Genomic DNA, 19,220 nt, shown 5'->3' with positions numbered 1-19,220 from the left:
TTGCAGACTCCTTATGTCCTCTTCACAACTTACTCTCCTATCTCTCTTTGTGTCATCAGCAAATTTAGCACCCATACATTTGGCCCCTTCATCCAAATCAGTGATATAGATTGTAAATAACTGAGGGCTCAGCCGATTCCTCTGGTACTTCATTTGTTACATTTTGCCAACCTGAAAATTCATGTCTACTCTCTGTTTCCTACTAGCTAACCAATCCTCTATCCATGTTGATATGTTAGCCCCTGCACCATGAGCTCTAATTTTGTGTAATAACCTTTGAAGTGGCACTTTGTTAAATGCTTTCTGGAAATCTAAGTACACACATCCACAGGTTCCCCTTTATCCACATTGCTTGTTACTTCATCAAAGAACTCTAATAAATTAGAACTCTAATAGAGAGCATTCCTTTGTGCCTCCAGAGATATATAGCTTTTAAAACTTTCTCTGGCTGTTTGTCCAGTGGCCCAACCAGCAGCCCCTTTAATAACCACTGGTTAGGTCACTCAAGAATTAGGACAAATGGGCAGACAGCACAATGCAAATCCTTCCTATTTATACATACATTTCAATAAGGGTCCTAAAATCAGCATTAGGACCCTGATTTCCATATTCAAGGCAGGTGTTAAACACAGCTGAAAGTCATCCACTTTCAATTTGACAGCCGCACTCCCTCCACTCTGATTGGGTGCAGGGGATCATTAGCTCAGAATGCATTCCTCTAAATTTCATTTTACGCCCAAGAATTGGATCAAACAATGTTGACTTTCACTCCAGAGGAGCAGCTAATTGTTTACTGAGCCTGCTGTGAATAATCATTACAATTACTATCCCACTCAATTGAATTCTATTGATCAAATTAACAAGTTGTTTTGAAATGATGGTCGTGTTTGTGTAATGCTACTTATTTAATAGATAAATTGATAAGCAAATACGGCACAATGGGCTAGGGTTTCCCAAAATCCACAACATGGAAAATTAAAGAAAGTTGTCACATCCCAGCCTGGGCTTCGATTTGTGATCATTCCGCCCCACCAGGAAAGGTCATGAGGCATCCATACCTCCTCCCACTCTGCCAATCACGTGTTAATATAGAACAGTGCTGAAGAAACTCTGAAGAAGAGTCATACGGACTCAAAACATTAACTCTGTTTCTCTCTCCACAGGTGCTGCCAGACCTGCTGAGTTTTTCCAGGTATTTTTATTTTTATTTTTGTTGTGAAGTTTTGCTTTTTTTTGCTAAGATATTTAGGTACTGATGGATTGCCACAGGGATCAATGCTGGGGCCTAATTATTTTCAATCTATATAAATGACTTGGATGAAAGGACCAAATGGGTGGCTAAATTTGCTGATGACACAAAGGTAGATAGGAAAGTAAATTGTGAGGTGTTAAAGATTCTACAAGGGGATTTAGATAGGTGAAGTGAGTGGTCAAAAAAATGACAGATGGAGTATGATATTGGAAAATGTAAATTTGTTCACTTTGGCAGGAAGAGTAGAAAAGCAATATTTTATTTTAAATTTAGAAAGATTGCTAAACTCTGTGGTACAGGGGGATCTGGGATTCCTGATACATGAATCATGATAAGTAAGTATTTAGGTAAAGCAGGTGATTAGGAAGGCAAATGGAATGTTGGTTATTGCAAGAGGAATGGAATATAAAAGTAGGGACATTTTGCTACAATTGCACAGGGCATTGGAAAGACCACATCTGGAATATTGTGTACATTTTTGGATTCCTTACTTGGGAAATAATAAAATATCATTAGAAGCAGTTCCAAGAAGATTCACTGAACTAATTCCTGCAATGAAGGGGTTATCTTATGAGGAAAGGTTGAACAGGTTAGGCTTGTGTCCATTGGAGTTTAGAGGAATAAGATCTGGTCTTATTGAAACATATAATATCCTGAGGGAACTTGACAGAGTGGATGCTGAGAGGATGTTTCCCCTTATGATACAGACTATAGAGGACACAGCTTTAAAATAATTTAAGACTGAGATGAGGATAAATGTTTTCTCTCAGAGGGTCGTTAGTGTGTGGAATTCTCTTACCCAGAGAGCAGTGGAGGCACGGTCGTTGAATATTTTGAAGGCTGCATTAGATAGATTCTTCATTGACAAGGGTGTCAAAGGGTATAGGAAGTAGACAGGAAAGTGGAGTTGAGGCCAGAATTAGATCAGCCATGATGATATTGAATGGTAGAGCAGGTCAAGGGGATGCAGCCTACTCCTGCTCCTAATTCATACATTTGTACGTACATATGTTCATGTGTACTCATTGTCCTTTTTCTCCTAATATTATACAGAATATACCTGCTCTTCACCTTCCGGTCTTACCATTTTGCACTAGGCGTTTCAGAACTGTACAGACCTAACTGTAGTAACCAGTCTTCCAATTACCTTTCTCCATTTGGGCCAGGCACTGTTTTCTACTGATAAACTCTTCCACTTGACACTGCCAGGAACATACGTTTCCTGGTGCCTCTGCCCTCTGTTATGCCACTGTGTCACATGCTGAGCCAGGTATAAGATTTCCTAACGGTGTCAAGTGTGAAAATAAAAAGTAATTGCCCTGTGTATTAAGACTGGCATTGCTCACCTCAATGACCATGTGAGCACCAGAACACGAGAATAAAATATGAACATATTTCAATAAACATAAGCGCGAACATATTTCAATAAAGATAAACTTGAACACATTTCAATAAGCATAAGCTTGGTTTGAAGCAGCTTACATTTTCATAAAATATACTCTAGAAACCAGCCATTGTCAACATGAAGCAATACATTTTCCCACCACTGCTCTATGAAGCTACTAATAAACAGTACAATATTGCAACTAAAATTAATATTCCACTCATCAAAGCAAATCTTCCAACTGAACTTCCTGTATCATATTCCCAGTGACCTAGTTGTCAATTTCAGTTATGTTTCAAATATTCAAACTCAATCAGAGGGTGACATCTGCACAGTGGTACCAATGTAATAAGTGGCCCCTTCTGTAAAATCCATTACTGCAGGGTTTTTGAATAATAAAAATTTAATCAGAGGATAATGTATGTCTACTTTATCAAGCACTTTATTGTAAACGGGATATGGCAGCTCTACGGGAACATTGAAGGGAGCCAAAAGGAAGTGTCTTCATCAATCTCTTTTGCCTTGTATTTGGAAGGCAAATTAACCCCACAAAGTAAAAGCACCATATACTTCTGGCCACTTTCAGCGACTAGTAATTAGGACCACTTCCCTTGCATCTCAGTGCTAAATTTGCCAGGGTTGTTCTTGCCGTATTGCCAGTTTTAAATATCGTTTATAGTACATTTTTCAGGAGTACTGTAAATATCATTCAAATCCAGAAGAAAACCACCTCCAACATCAATTTTGGGTGTCGGCTAACCAAAGTTCAGCAGCACCTTGTCTTAGTCTTGTTATACTTTTATTCACCTTGCTGAGAACGTGAATGATAAAGCCAGTCCCCAAAATTTGGAACCATAGGCCATGCTGCATTGCAGTGCGTTTACACAATCGATAAACAAACTCTGCAGCATGATCCTAATTGGTCTGAAGAGGAGCTACAGGGTAGTTCCAACCCTGTCACAGCCATCATCCTCCTACTGGGATGCAATCATTCCAGATGAATAACCCTCAGCAATACAAACTAATAGAATGAAAGTTTAGTGGCAATAAAATCAGCAGGTACTGAGATATTTGTGAGAGAAAGAGACAGACGTAGTGTAACCCATATAATCCTTTGCCTCTGGCTTCTCAGTCAGCAAAGTATCTGGTCAATCAGACTTCCCATTTTCATTCTCAGCAGCGATGTGGATTTAGGCTAATTCTATGAAGGCACCTTGTGGTGACAGAATAACTTCACTGTTTGGATAAGTGTCAGAATGTGTTTGTATTCACACAGGTTCATTGTGCCCTCAAGTGCCAGGGAAAGAAAGCAGCAAAAATTAGTTTAAAAATAGACACTAAGATTATTAAATTAAGAAGTTTTAAATGCTGGGCTTCTCTTCTGAACAAATTACACACTGAGTCAACCATTTCTCTAATTTATTTTAGGCCACAGTGGTTCCTTTTGAGTTAAATATAACCTAATAATAACCTAGGAAGAATGAGACTGTAATGTAATTGATGGACACAAGTAACAGCATAAGCCTTGCATACAAACCTTGAGTAAGTATGGGAGTTTTTCTGAATCCTGAGTTGAGGAATGCTCTCTGAATCCTAAGTTGGGGAATGTTCTCTAAATTCTGAGATCGTATCATAGACAGTACAGGTCTAAAGCTGATTTTCTGTGCCATTGCTCATGGGAAACATGTGCCCTTTTTCTTCCTGTAACTGTCTCTGCTTGCCACCTGCTCTCTAATTCTGCTTTTCTTTTTATTTGTCTTTCACTCTCAGAGTTGTTTCTCTCATTCTCCCCACCTGGTTTGGGCTTTTAAGCAGCCATATCTTACAAATAACAGCAGTGTCGACCTCATCCTTTTTTCATATTATGCATTCTCAATTGGAATTAAATACAAATCTTTGACTTCTATTCCTCCTCTGACATGCTTTTTAGCATTGCCTTTTTGAAAGTTCCCCTCCAGCCCTGCCTAGGAAATTCTCCAGTTCCTCTCCGCAGGCTCCCTTCCTCCCACACCCGTGAGTTTTTGCTGAACACCTTCCCCCAACGCACCCCCCACCCTCACCCCACAAAACCATCTCCCAATCTCGCCATTTCTGTGACCAGATTGAGTGGTGCTGAACCTTCCCATCTTCGTGCCAAAAGACCTTCAAGCTGCACAAGCCTCCTTTCCTGCCTATTGACCAGCTGTCATTTTACATCTATTTTGGACCCAGGAGTTAAAATACCCCAGGCCCATCATTTCTGAAAATGGGTGTGATTCATAGTCACTCCACCTCCTATTTGCCCAAGATCTGCTCAGAGTTAACATCCACATTTATGTTTCAGGCTTACCAGTCAATTGTGCAGTAACTCCTTTACACCAGAAAATTTGCATTGAAATTATCCTGTAAAAAGGTAACTTTGGTACAGACCTGCTCCATCACACCTTGCTTGTTCCATTTCTATTGGGACTCACTGAAATAATAGTAGCATTGCATCCCTTCCGGGCTAATAACACAAACTGACAAATCACCTCAGAATGTAATGAGCATTACACCATAATGTGAAATTGGGTGATGTGTGGACTGAGCCTAAACCCACTCATGCTGATTGACTCATGCGCCATGGTGGACGCCTGAGCCATCTTCCACTTTACTTGGAGATCATAAAACAACCAAGTCCTTAGGGACATCATGTACAAATCTCTAGACGCAGAGGGAAAAAAAAAATACCCAATATCACACTCATCCTGGTGTCTACATTTGTGTGCAGCTAAGTGTGTTGCTATGTGCCAAGGTTCTATCTGTATCTGGTGTTGCAGAGGATGGGTCTGGCCATGTTGCCATGGAGTGCTCCTCAGCTGGACTATGCCATACCACCTGTCCCTCATGGAAAGATTTACGCTGGAAAACATCTGTGACCACAAATCCCTCAGGCAATTGTCCACCTGCAGCATCCTTGAAGCCCTGCAGGAAAAGGCAGGAAGCTATCGAATGGATCCCCGAGCAGACTGCCAAAATCAATTGTCAGAAGGCCTCATTGCCAGAACTTTTAAATAAACGCGAAGACATAGCTTGGCTTGTGCTGAGGTAGGCCCTCCTCATCAGATCCTTCCTGCACCCTCAGAGTCTCGTTGCCTCCACACACTGCCCTTCAGGTGGCTGCAGTGAGGAGAACGCTGTCGACCACCTCCACCTGGAAGCTTTGCAAAGCAAGTCTAGAAAAGATGCAACTGTTTTTGTGGAGGTTCATCCCGAGCAGCTCCGTAACACAGGACTCTGAGCTCTATGAGTTATTCCCAGGAATCTGTGCTCCAAGGGCTGTTCTCAGGGGTGCACATCAAGATAAACATCAACTGCTGCTGGAGGACCAACAACTCGGTGAAAGACTTGGTCTGCCCTAAACTTGCTTATCTTCCAGTGGAATAAAATGTCAACAGCTGCGTGTTGCAGGCTGGTAACATGATCAGATCCATCCTTCGCAACACCAGGTACAGGTAGAGCTTCAGCACATGGTGGCAGTTGGTGGTTGCCCAGGGTCTAAGCACAGCTTGATGCAGCTGCGCAAAAGGTGGCCATTGGGATGAGGATGGCCTTGGGTACATTTTTTCCCCCTTTATCTAGAGGTTTGACAATCATGTCCCTGTGGACAAGGTCCATTTTTGATCTGCAGGGAAAGCAGAAGATGGCTCAGGCAACTGTCATGGCGATGAGTCAATCAGCATGCGGGGCTTGGACTCATTGAACACATCGGCCAGTTTCAAATTCTGAGGTGACTCTTTACACTTAATTAATTTTGAGAAAAATATAAACAACTATAAAAAAGCATTGTTGAAGTATTCTACACCTGTGCCTTTCAGAAAATTGTTTATACCTCATTTTGTGATCTGGGGTAGTATCTTGTACCCTGCTTATAAGTAGAACATGCAATGGCAGATATATTATATATATATGTATATATCCTAATGCCCTCCACCATCAAGTGGAGGTCAAAATCAATCAGTCCATTGCAATCACCATGAAAAATATTAATACTGATCCGTAGCTAATGTTCTTGGAGGTAAATGAGTATAGAAAGCCCACCCTGACTGCAGCCTCTTATCGGTTGTCTCTTCCTTTAAGGCAACACAGCTGCGATGCCACTCCCAGGAGAAATCTAAATGTGAATGTCATTCAGAAAGTTTCTAACTTTTGCATTATGTCGTGAGAAAAATGCTTTGGGGCTAAAGCTACCAATTCTCCATTTTACTATAATAATTAAAATCCTAAATTGCTTGAAAAATTAGCAAAATTTAATAAGGCCATAGCTGAAGCAATTTGAAAAATGTCTACTCATCAAAATCACTTCTTAATTTTAGCAAGGTTGGACCATAATATTTGTGTGCCTAAATTTTGAGGGTGTGGCTTGTCTCCATAATATTTGTGCTCCATTGTTGTTCAGCAGCAGGCAGAGATGCTGATCTCATGGTATTACTGTGGTAATAACAGAACTGGCAGATTTTTTTGACCTATTTACAGAATTATTCCAATCTCAAATGTGTACCCACTACAATGGAAATTATTGATAGCAACATACTAAATAGCATTTTAGAGACTATGCACTTACGGATACCTTAGAGCTTGCTTTTCATTTTACCCATACACTGCATTTTCAAATTTATGTGATGTAGCTGGGTTTTGCGCGATTAGTTGCAAATTTAGTCCCAGTGACTAAGTGAAAATTGGACCTTAGGTGACAGTTTTGGAAGGTTTTGCCAGTAATATTTATAATGGGGGTTTAATTACTTCTTTGCAATTCAAGAACGAAGGTGCGGGATCTATCTGATACATCATTTCATTTCCTACATGGCTTTGCTCCCCTGTTCCCAGTGGAAATCACACAGAGTGTTTCCAAAGAAGTCTGCTCCAGTTTGGGTTTCTCGCTCCCCACACAGAATTCAAAAGCTTATTGGTGCGTACTGTTAATAGAATCCAAGCCGGCTGGTGAAGTCAAAACCAAGACACAGCGCTTTTCTTTACCGAGAGAGTTTATTGAGTTTGTTCAGTCTTATAGCTCTCCTCACACCCAGTACCTCAGCCATTCCCTATTTATGTGTGCTCAAATAATTAAATATTAATTAATATTAATATTTAATTAAATATTGCCCGTCGCCTGTGTATCCTAACAATATAATTAACATACCATTGGTATATAAGTGGGGAAATATTTTATGCAGTTGACCATATGAAAAGTTGTTTCTTTTATTTTATGTATTGAACCTCCAACTTTTATATAAAGGTACTGGTAATGTAGGATGGGTGTATCAGTAGTGTTGGGGTGGGAGATCAGGAGTTGGTGCTTGAAATGGGCATCCTCTATTGATATACATAGCTGGTCAGGTGGTCTGCACTCCTGGGGCTGGATTTTGGAAGGGTAGTGGAGGTGGGAATGGAGGTAGGCAGGCCTGCAATTTTCCACTGCTGGCCAACATGCCAGTTTGCTGGCTTGTTTCCTGTCCCGGGGCCATGGTCAAAGAAGTAGGTTGGGTGGGACCAGTTATGCTCCTGAATGGGCCTATTAAGATGTCTGTGCAGACACCGGCTGAAATTTTCCAGTCAGTATTTGGGCCCCCCTGATGACGTTGAATCCCAGCCGATGAATGGAGGAGGCCTTCTGGCAGGAAACCATGGGGTCCAGCTGTCCATTTGCCATTTTTAACCCCCTTCCCATGGCAGTGATTGCGAGATGCCCACAGCTGCAGCCATAGGTTGATCTGTGAAGCGATTTCCCCCTCCACACTGATGGCCTGGGGGCTGTGGCCTCTTTTTACTTTGTTTTTAAAAAGGCTTCAGAGGGCACCTCGATCTTGACATCATGCCCTCTCTTTCACTTACCTACATCATCTGCTCTGGGGTCTGATGGCGGCACTGCCAATGTTTCAATGCTGGAAGGCTTCCTATTGGCCCTCCAGCCTTAGGAGCCATGATATGTGTGCACCCTGGCCACTAATTGATCTGCTCATTGGATGTCAGGTGTAACATGGGTCGGGACCTGGAAAGGCAGCCGATGTTGGGGTTCCAACCCCAGAACGAAAATTCTGGCCCTGGTGTCCAAGGGCCTGTTTTTTCTGCCACTGTCTCGAGCCTTGGAAGCCTTCACCACTTTGCCAGTATTTTCATGCTTTCACCATTCTGCTGTTCTGCTTTAGGCGATTACAAATTTTTTGGATTATGTATGCATCTGTTATTTCTCTACTTTTTCTCTACACTCCTCATTTTGTTTTACACTCTTGTTACTTCTATCTTTAATCCTCCCTTATCATCCACTTGATCACTTGAGAGATTTTTTTGGGGACCCGGGGGGAGCAGTTGGGAAACGGGCTGCCGACCACGATCAACCCCCAACCATGATTTCACGCTGACTGGCCAATTAACGGTCCAATGAAAAGCTCAGCACTGCCAGGATGGGGGTGGGAAGAGGGTGAGTGAAGGCGTTTCCATGGACAAGGGCGAGAACTGCAAGAAAGCTCCGTGAAGACAGAGAGCTTCAGACAAGGAAATGATCACATTAATGTTTAAAAAGCTGCAAAAAAAATGTCCATGCATCACCAATCAAGCACCTGAAAATATAGCTACTAAAAATGCTGTCCATAGGCATTTATTTTTATTTTATTTCATAAGAAAAATGTCATCCCGCCCTTCGATGAGGTTTCATGAGAAATGCAAAGGCCGCCTGGCCGATTTGCCTGCCCGCCAACCGTAAAATTGGATGGACCATGAAAAATCGGAGACAATTGCACCGTTAATGGGCTTAAAAGCCCTCTTGGTTGTCGGCGGGCACGCTTCCGACTTCTGCGCACGCCCACCGAGTGAAATATCGCGCGAGCGTGCGATGACGTCGGGACGCTCAAACAACGTCTTCTCACGTGATTTTACGCCCGATTGGGTCAGGCAGGTGCCCGCCCACAGGACATAAGATTCTGCACAAAAGGACATGAGTACAAAAATCAAAGCTGACAGTCCAGTGCAGTGCTGAGGGAGTGCTACACTGTCAGAAGTGCTGTCATTAAATCGATGTCCTGTCTGCCCTCTTGGCTGGACATAGAAGATGCTAGAGTACTTGTTCAAAGAAAAGTAGGGGTGTTATTCCCACTGTCCTGGTGAATAATTATCCCTTAATCCTGGTGCAGGAAACTGGAGACTGACAGGAAAATTCTAGTCAGTAATTGCAGTCAACATGACTCTTAACAAGCCTAATTAGCATTTTCAGGCTCCGTCTGCTTCTGTTCCCACCCTTGGTAATTGAAAACCCTGCCCTATGTCATTTGAAGTTTCACTTTAAATTTAGACACGACAAAAATTTGGTAACTGGGCTCAGGACACCCAAGATCAACGGTGAGATGGACCGATGTAGCCTAGAAATACATTACAGTTATAAGCTTGCTTCTGGTTATTGAATTTATTTGCATTTTCTGATACTGTGAATAATAAAAAGCAATCTCCAGAGCTGCAGACGTTGGTTCTGTTTCATTAACAATTGGGTGTCAACCTCAGCTAATATCACTCTCACCTTTCATTCAGTAGGTTGTAAGTTCAAGACTGACTCCAGAGTCTTAAGCACCTAGTTCAGGCTGTCACTTCCACATAATACTGAAAGAGTGCTTCAGTGTTGGAGGTGTCATCTTTTGGATGACCCTTCAAACCAAGGCCCCAGCTGCTCTCTTAAGTAGACATAAGAGATTCCTTTGCACAGTTCTGAAGAAGAGTAGGAGGGTTTCTCCAAGTGACATGGTTAGTTTATCCTTCAACTGTCACTAAAAAAGATTATCTAGTCATTATCTCATTATTGTTAGAGGGACCTTGCTATATAGTATTGGCAACGCCATGTCCTACATTATAACTGTGACTGAATTCATAAGTACTTCATTGACTGTATAAGACCTTGGCACATCCTGATGGCATGAAAGGTGCTCTCCTTCTGGCTGCACATTGTGCTGCTTTAATTAGCTCTTTTTTGGGTATATGCATGTGGGGCAGCATACTTTACAAGATATTATTGTTGAATTCTATAGCTGAATAATAGCACTAAGCCTTTATTTCCTGAATTCAAAATATTCTTTGTTGTTTGCTAGAAAATGACCATTTCAGGTCATTTCTATCACAGTACTAATACATATGACTGAAGTTGACTTTGATTTGACTTGATTGGTTTTGCTTTGGCATGATAGAATTGGCACTTGATGGGTGGTGTTTTATGCCCTCCCCTGTGGAAAATTTGGTGGTTGGGGCATTTAATCAGGCAGGAGGATGCCAACCACAATTAATACCCACATAAGGGCATTTAAACCCAGTGGCAGGCAGAGGCCCATTATGTAGGGAGGGTGTCAAGCAAACCTATGTGGGTCTTGGGGGGGGGGGTGGTGGTGGAAGTCCCTTCTTCAAAAGCACTCAGCACCTGATTGAGGGGAGCAGCATTGAGAAGCCACCACCCTGCCCTTGTTGTCAAACCCCCTCCCCCACCAGCACTCCACCCTCCCCCCAACCTCCTGCCATCACTCACCTCTGGCCTGGGATCCAGTGACTATCCTGGGCCTCTCGTTGGTGTCATACCGGCAGCAGTCATCACGTCCCGTTCAATAGTACTGCTGGCCTCTGATTGATTGGCAAGTTCTCAGCAGGTGGGACTTCCACCCCTGGGGCACTTGATCTGGGAGAAGGTAGGCCGCTGATCTGTCAAGCGCCTGAGTGGAATAAGATGTGACAGGCCTTCCCTAAAAGAGGTAGTGCAGGGCTCTCACCGGCTCTCCAACTGGCTGCCAAGATTCCTTTCTCCTCCACAATATTCCATCTGATGGTTATCATTTTGATAGTTGTTTCATTTCCACATTTTCTGTACAACCTGCAACTCGATGCAGTCCTTGGGCCAGTTCCAAATGCTCATCCAATGTTCACCCTTTCTCCAGGTCTCAACAGTGCAAAATTTTAGACAGGCCTCTTTCTCTAACCCATGTTTTGATTCATATTTTTGAACCATTCTGATCACCAAGTGTCATGTATGTCTTTATAAATATGGATTTTTCATTGACTGGTAAAGCCCTTAATTGCGACAAGTTATACAATCATGAATTTTATTCCAACAGAAAACTTGCAGTTTTCATTTAAATGTATAAAATACAGCTATCAGGGAACTTTAAGTCCTTTCTTTTGAGAACGAAAGGCAGTAAACATTGAAAAGGAGTATTGAAAGTGTTAAATGGTAAAATGTGGAAGAGGGTAAGAGGATAAGAGGATGTAGCTGGCAGGTTTTCCAAAAGTTAGCAGCCTAGAGTGGCCAATCAGATCCATTGGGCAATTATCTGAGAGCAGATTTCTTTTTTAAAAAGCGTAACTGCTTCTGCCCTTCTAACTCCAAACAATAGATCGTGGGGTTTAAAATTGTCCTCATGGATTATGTAGCATGTAGTAAAACATGTGTGATGTTTTCACAAAGAGCCAACAGAAATTTTTGCAGTTTTGAACCCTGAGGAGGAGGGTGGGAGCAGTGAGGCACTTTATATATAATTAAAGAGGAAATAATGGATTTTAAATCATCAATATTTCTGCTTCATTTGGCCAGCTTCAATCACATTCTAACTTCATTTGATCTGATCTTGTCTGATTCCTCATATGCGTGGCTTCTGAGGGCTTAACTGAAAAAGGATCTTCCCCTTCAGTGGAAGGCAGTGTCAGTGATTTTCTCAGACATATCCGTGGGAGGTCCACATTTTGCCTCTGGGTTTATGCTCTTTCTGGGGCAAAGCGAGCACGAATGTGTCTGTGGGACACAGGAATTATGAAATAATGATCTTGGTGAATCTATAGTTTCTGACAGATGGAGAGCTATGTGAATTTTATTTATACTTGGCGGCATGCATAATTAACATTAGAATGCTATAGGTTAAGATCTTGTATCAAGGAGGTCGGACCCTCAGTTTAATTCTATAAAATGGGGCTAAAAGCAGATGGCCATTGTTGGAGGTGCCTCTCAGCATCAGAAGCATCATTTTCAATGTAATTTAATTGTTTTAAAATAGAAGGCTTCTCAAGGCCATCATTCACCCAGTGTTAGATTACATTAAACGCAGCAGCCCAGTCTCACCTTGACAGATCCTCTCCAGATCTGTGATCATGTTGAAATATATTAAATCCAATTTAAGTCAATAATTTCCCCAATCCACTTCAGAGGAAACCCTTCTTAATGTTTGTCGGAATAGTCTGGTCTATGATATCGTGGACATTTTTGATTGCAAAATAAATGATCGTAACTCTTGTGCCATTTTTAAAATGTTTAAATTATTTATTTTTCAGGTCAGTATCCTTTTGAGTCAAACCTTGACACATTGTTAAAAACAACTGAAACATGCAGCGCCTGGCATTATTTCTTTGTAGCAATATACAAAGGAAGTGTTACATTTGGTCGAAGTAGAAGTGGGCTAAGTTTGAGGCTTCTCACTCACTGGTGTGTTTCCTTCTATCCTTCAACACAAAATCACCAAGCTCTCATGCAGGACTGACAAATGGTCATGAGTTCTTTTCTTTGAACATTACAATGATACATACCAGTTTCTGGAGAGCTGTTACTGATGTGCCTTGCTTGGTCAACTAATATATTCCAACTCTGTGTTAAGTGACATATGACATCATACCCTGTCTGATGATATTTACAGATTAAGGACATACCCACATAAAGGCATATTATAACAGCTAGTATTTGTCAATAATTGCTTGCAGCTGAATGTGGGCAAAATATATTTGACCTGACTCCATAATCTGCAGTCTTCTTTCTTTTAACACTTCTCAACGATCCCTTAAGTGGATTTAATTCCAATAAGAATTGGCATTTTTCCCCCAACAAGCCTTCTGTGATGTCGTGCACCTTAGGTTCTTCATTATTGACAGGCCCTCTCAATCTATCTGTAGTTAAATCATCAGGATCACAAAAAAGTACCTTGTCTGTGATACATACATGCTGAGCTATGAAGGAAAGAAATTAGGAAATGAAAAATAAATCGGACCATTGAAACCAAAGTAATAGTCAAGTACAAGAGAAGGGCCTCAAGAATTGGCCACGTTAACTAAGGAGATAAGGTAAGTCCTAGATCCTAAATACAGTGATGGGGGGAATCATCCCAGATTTGCACTGTGTGTTAGTGGGCATGAGAAATAATATTTTACTCATCAGCCGCAATGGTGAATTTTTGCACCGTATCGTCGCCATCCTCATTACTGCCTCATTAATAATGCATTCACAGAAATACGCAGGATCGCTGGCAGGCAGGCTCGCATTTGCCGGCCAAACTTCAGTGCTTCTTTACTCTGGGCGCCATACCTAAAGCGCACCAGAGTGCAGCCTACGTCATGTCTGCAGACCAGGACTGCTCCAGGTGACAGATGGCCCCGAAAGCAAAGGTGACAGTAGTCCCCTTTAAAGGCGCCTCTCCGAGACGCCTGCTGGACACAGTGGAAACCTACTGTGAACTGGTCTATGCCAACCCTGGCCACAGGAGGTCCACCAGAGTCACCAATCTGGCCTGGGAGGTGGTGGCAGCAGCAGCCAGTGCCACCGGAGCACAGAGGAGATCAGCTATTCAGTGCGGGAAGAGGATCAATGCTCTCATCCGTTCTGCTAGGGCAAGGCAACCACCTCATCATGTCAACTCACTCACAAACCCATCACACATCCACAGGGATCTCACATCTCAAGGGACAACACCACTAACTCTCACACACACCCTCACATCGCCATCAGGCTTATGTCTTCTGGAGCTTGGGTCCTCATCCCATCCGTGGCTCCACTCACCACACAAACATTCCACGCAGTAGCATACATCCTGCTCACACATTCTCCGTGCAGGAGAAGCTGGCTCACAACAGGAGGAAGAGGTCCCAGACCAGGAGTGGAGTGGCTGATATTAGGCCCCTCAATCACTTTGAGAAGCGTGCCATCGTGCTGACTGGCGAGCATGTGGACCATGCCTGTGGTGACAGTGTGGTTGATGGTGAGCATCCACGTGAAGATCCTACAACAGATCGCCCCTCTCTCAACACAACTATGGGTGCTCTGTGTCCTGTTTTGACTGTGCTGCCATGCACTAATTATCTCTACTTTGGTTCACAAGGAGCTCTTCCCAAGGGACTGACGTCCTCAGCCATCCAGTCCCTCAGCTCCATCCAGGTCCTCACTTCCAGCAAAGACAGCACCTCCTCCTTTGAAGAGCTGGAAATAAACAGCATGGAAGACCTGTTACAGCACTTACCCACACCCTCCACCAATGCAGAGACACACACCTCGGTGGAACCTAGATCTAGAGCAGGCTCGGGTTCACAATCTGGTGGCCACTGCACGAACATGTGTCCACAGCAGGAGGAGGCGGATTCAGCCAAGCTCCCCAGTACTCGGAGAGCTGCTGTGGAAGAGGCGACTTTGAGGTTCGAGCCAGATGACAAACCTCTGGATTTGGCCTTCCAATTCATCGTGGAGGGTCAGCAGGAAGCGGGGGACCATCACGGAGAGCTGTTGGAAGCTCTCAACAGAGTAGCACACCAGTCGGAGGGGTGTGTCTGCCTCTTTCTGATGAAGTGGTGCCCACATGGAGGTTTCCATGGGAAGGATGACTGGTACCATGGAGACTCTGGTCCAGGAGAATGCAGAGATGTGAACAGACCTGCACTCCATCGCAGTAGCCATGAGTGAGTTCCTGCAGCAACACGAGGGTGAAAGGGGGCACTATGTCCCTCCAGATGCTCCTTCCCCTCAAAGAGTCAAGCCAGGGCCCTTGGACACCCAAAGGGAAAAGGAGCGGCAGCTGGACACCCATGTGTCATCCACTCAGGAATCTCAGAGTCTCCTTTCCCTGTGACCTCCTCAACCTTGTCCCCTGTCACCACAGAGGGAGAAGCTGGCCCACAGGAGGACAGCCAAAGCAAGCCGGGGCCCTCAAGGCTTCGGCTCTCCAGAGGATGCAGATCGAATTCATCAGAGGCAACAGGGCCAACCATTGCACAGGCTGTCTCCACCCCTGCCATGGATGTCAGGGCACTGGGAAGAAGTGGTAGGCCTAGAAAAGTTAAAAATTTCTGATCACAAGTGGTTGCACAGGTGAACACATTTTGTCACTTTATAATCTGAAAATATATTCACTTTCACTGAATAATGCATAATGTTGCCTTTCAACTTCATTTACAAGCTTTGTGAGTCTTCTCCCGCATTCTCCCCCCACTGGCTGTTCTGTTGCATGCAGCTGAACCAGGAGTGATTCTGGAGGGAGAAGTGTGTGTTATGACACAGCAGATGATATATGCCAGGTAGATCAAATCCAGGAGGGAAACTCGATCACAGTAGCACAACAGTTTTGTAATTTGTAATTTGTATTTTGAGATGTGTGCCCTGAACTCAGAAGTAATAAGTCCACCAAGATTTCAGAGGTTTTAGAAAACTAAATTAAACATTTAGTAATAAAAGAAAATACTTCCAGCACATACATAAGTCCACAAATTGCTGCTATAATATCTCCTAAAAACCCTAATTAATCTGGCTTCTAGTTACAACCCCATTAAGGCAAAGGTAAAAAAAAAGATTTTAAACAGATGCCAGCAAGTTAACACAATACCATGGACAGTAGAATTCAAAATGGCTTTTCCCAGCTTCAGTTTCTGTAGACAGCAAACTTAATGCACAAATACTGGAGGCTTCTCACACTTCTGTTAGATCTTGCAATGCCTTCCCTAACACATAGTCTCATTCTCCATTATACATTTTCTCTCTTTTAATGTAAATTCTATTGTTCCCATCTATCTTTGCCTTTTGGAGCCTCGTGCTAGCACTCTCCCAGGTACATGGAGCTTTCATCCTTCACACTCATTTCACTGTCCTGAGCACTTTCAGTGCTGCTTGCTTTCAGTTGTCCATCTGAGCTGATCTGTATCTCTGCCCACCCACTGGTCACACTCCCATGCAGCATCTGTGCCCGTCCAACATGAGCCTCCACTCACTTTCAATTTCTATGAGATGGTAGTTGTCAAGTTTGAGATAAGCTCGCCCATCCTGTCCCCTCCTCCAGTCACCCATGTCTTTTTCCCCATCACAGTCCATCCCCCTGGCATTACCTTCCACCTCCCCACCATTACCCTACAGCCCAAATCCTTCTCCTTCAGGAAACTTCAGGTGAATGTGCATGTTCCCTACCTTCCTGAGAATCCCACCCCCATCCACAATGACCCCTCTGACCTCTTCCTTCCCTCCCCAGGAAGCAGCCATTGACTCCAAAGACCCCTCCCTTACATGTTTCCCTGGACATTCCACCCACTCTTACTCCTTCCTCCACCTTTATTTCATCCCCCTGCTGGACACCTTCCCCTTGCTGAACTCCCTCCTCCCCTGGACACCTTCCTCCCTCTGAACTCCCTCCGTTACATCTTCCTCCCCTCAGACACCCTCCTTCCCCCTTCCAACCTCACCCCCCAGCCATCTTCACGCCCCCCGCTTCCAACCTCAACTGCAACAACACACCCACCCCTCCCCGGCATACCTTCCTCTCCCACTCACACCTAGACCTCCCTCTCCCCAAACCCCGCTTCGCCGATCACCCATACCAGCCCATGGTGAAGTCCGTGAAGTTCCGACGCAAGTTGTAGCATCAATGGAGACCATGCAAGGTGATGTGACCCCATGGCGAAATCCGTGAAGGTCCGAAGCCTCAGTGATGTCGAAGCTGCTGCGTGGAAGCCTCTCACCTCTCAAAAGCTGCTTTGGGGCAAAGCCATGTGCATGAGGATCCACTCAGCACATGTTCCTCCAGGGTCCGATAGCTGTAGGGAATCCAGCATCTCCTTCTCCTCGGATATCCGCGAGCTGAGCAAGGCGTAATGGTAAATTGGGCATGGAGCGACGATTCTGGCCGGGCCTTACTTAGCATCATGTTAGCGGGATGCAAATAAGGTTCACGCCGGCTTCCAGCGGGATTCGCGATTCGCCATGGCGAACACCATCGAGTGATCCCGCAGTGATTTAATGCCGGCGTGAAACCAATTTCTGCCTCTCCCACAGAACTGTCACCCCTGCCTACCATGACACCTGCCGCCTACGGGAGCGGCCGATTCTGACCATAGGCTTTGAGGCGTGGGGGCAAACAATTATAATGTAGGAGTGCGAAATACTGCAGATGACGTGAGGGGGTTTAGTTAAAATAATTATTTGTTTCTCAGCTTGCATATGACTGGGGGAATTTCTGTGGCGTTCTCCAAATCTCCTGTTGTCACTTCAGTGTGATTGAAGAAAACATGAGAAATGTGAGTGGCTATTTCTAGCTGTTCACATTGTTTCTTTGAGAATTCTGCTGGAAATTCTAGGTGGTAATTTTAATAGCTCTATATTTAACCGAGTCAGCAATAAAAATGGCAGCGGAGAGGAAAAATAAATTCATTGATGTGGCTGACTGATATGCAATCCTTTATTACTTTCTGTGGGATTTTTCATGAGCTATTATTCAATAAATCAGTATGCTTGTCTCCTTTATTTGAGTCAAAGAGGCGGTGTGATGCTTGATTGTTTCTGTTCTGCCCCAGATTTTATTTGCCAGCCATGTATTGCACATGGCTCAAGACCTTTAATTATATAGATGGACATGCAATTAAGTGATTAACCTGTTTTTTTGTTGCAAATTATGGCTTGATATCAACCATTCTGCTTTTATATATTCACATTAATATCATTGCACTGTGAACTGAGCTCAATAACTTTTAACCCAATAAAATTTCAGCAAATACTGTTAAACATACATGTCACCAAGTAACAAATAGTTTTGTTTGTCAAGCAATAAGCTGTTTGGCTGTCAGTGCACTTTCTCTCATTAAGCTCCCAAACAGTTACTTTTTGTTTGAGGCTCCTATTGCTCCCTTCTACACATCCCAAAGGAATGGGAAATACAAGGGAAGTAAAAGGAAAATAAAGAGAAAAGTTAAACAAAGGGGGCAGCACAGTGGTTAGCTCTACTGCCCCACAGCTCCAGGGACCCAGGTTCAACCCTGATCTCGAGTATCTGTCTGTGGTAAATGGTAAATTGTCCCCCAGTGTGTTTGTGTGCGTTCTCTGTGATGGACTGGCGCCCTGTCCATGGTGTGCCCCACCTCACACCCATTGCCTGTCGGGATAGGCTCTGAATCCCCGTGACCCTGAATTGGATGAAGCAGTTCTGCTGGAAAAGTGAGTGAGTTAAACAAGGGAAAGACAGACTTTCATTTAAATAGAGTGTCTACCTCGGATGTGCAAAGTGTTTTACAGTCAATTTTGAAATATGGTCACTGTTGTGCTGTAGAAAATGTAGGAGCCAATTTATGTACAGGAAGGTTCCACAAACAACACTGTAATAATGAGCAGGTAATCCGTTTTCATGATGTTGATTGATGGATAAATATTGGCCAAGGCACCAGGGATAACTCCCCTGCTCTTCTTCGAAGTAGTGCTATGGAATCTTTTCTATCCATTTCATGGGCCTCAATTTAAAATCTCAAGTGAAAGACAGTACTATCTGACATTGCAGCAATCCTCAATACTGCTCTGGAGTGAATTTTGTCCTTAAGTTTTGGAATGGG

This window comes from Carcharodon carcharias, chromosome 9 (assembly GCF_017639515.1).
Source record: "Carcharodon carcharias isolate sCarCar2 chromosome 9, sCarCar2.pri, whole genome shotgun sequence".
Taxonomy (NCBI): Eukaryota; Metazoa; Chordata; class Chondrichthyes; order Lamniformes; family Lamnidae; genus Carcharodon; species Carcharodon carcharias.
The sequence above is the reverse complement of the archived record's forward strand: the minus strand, read 5'-3'. Positions refer to the sequence as shown.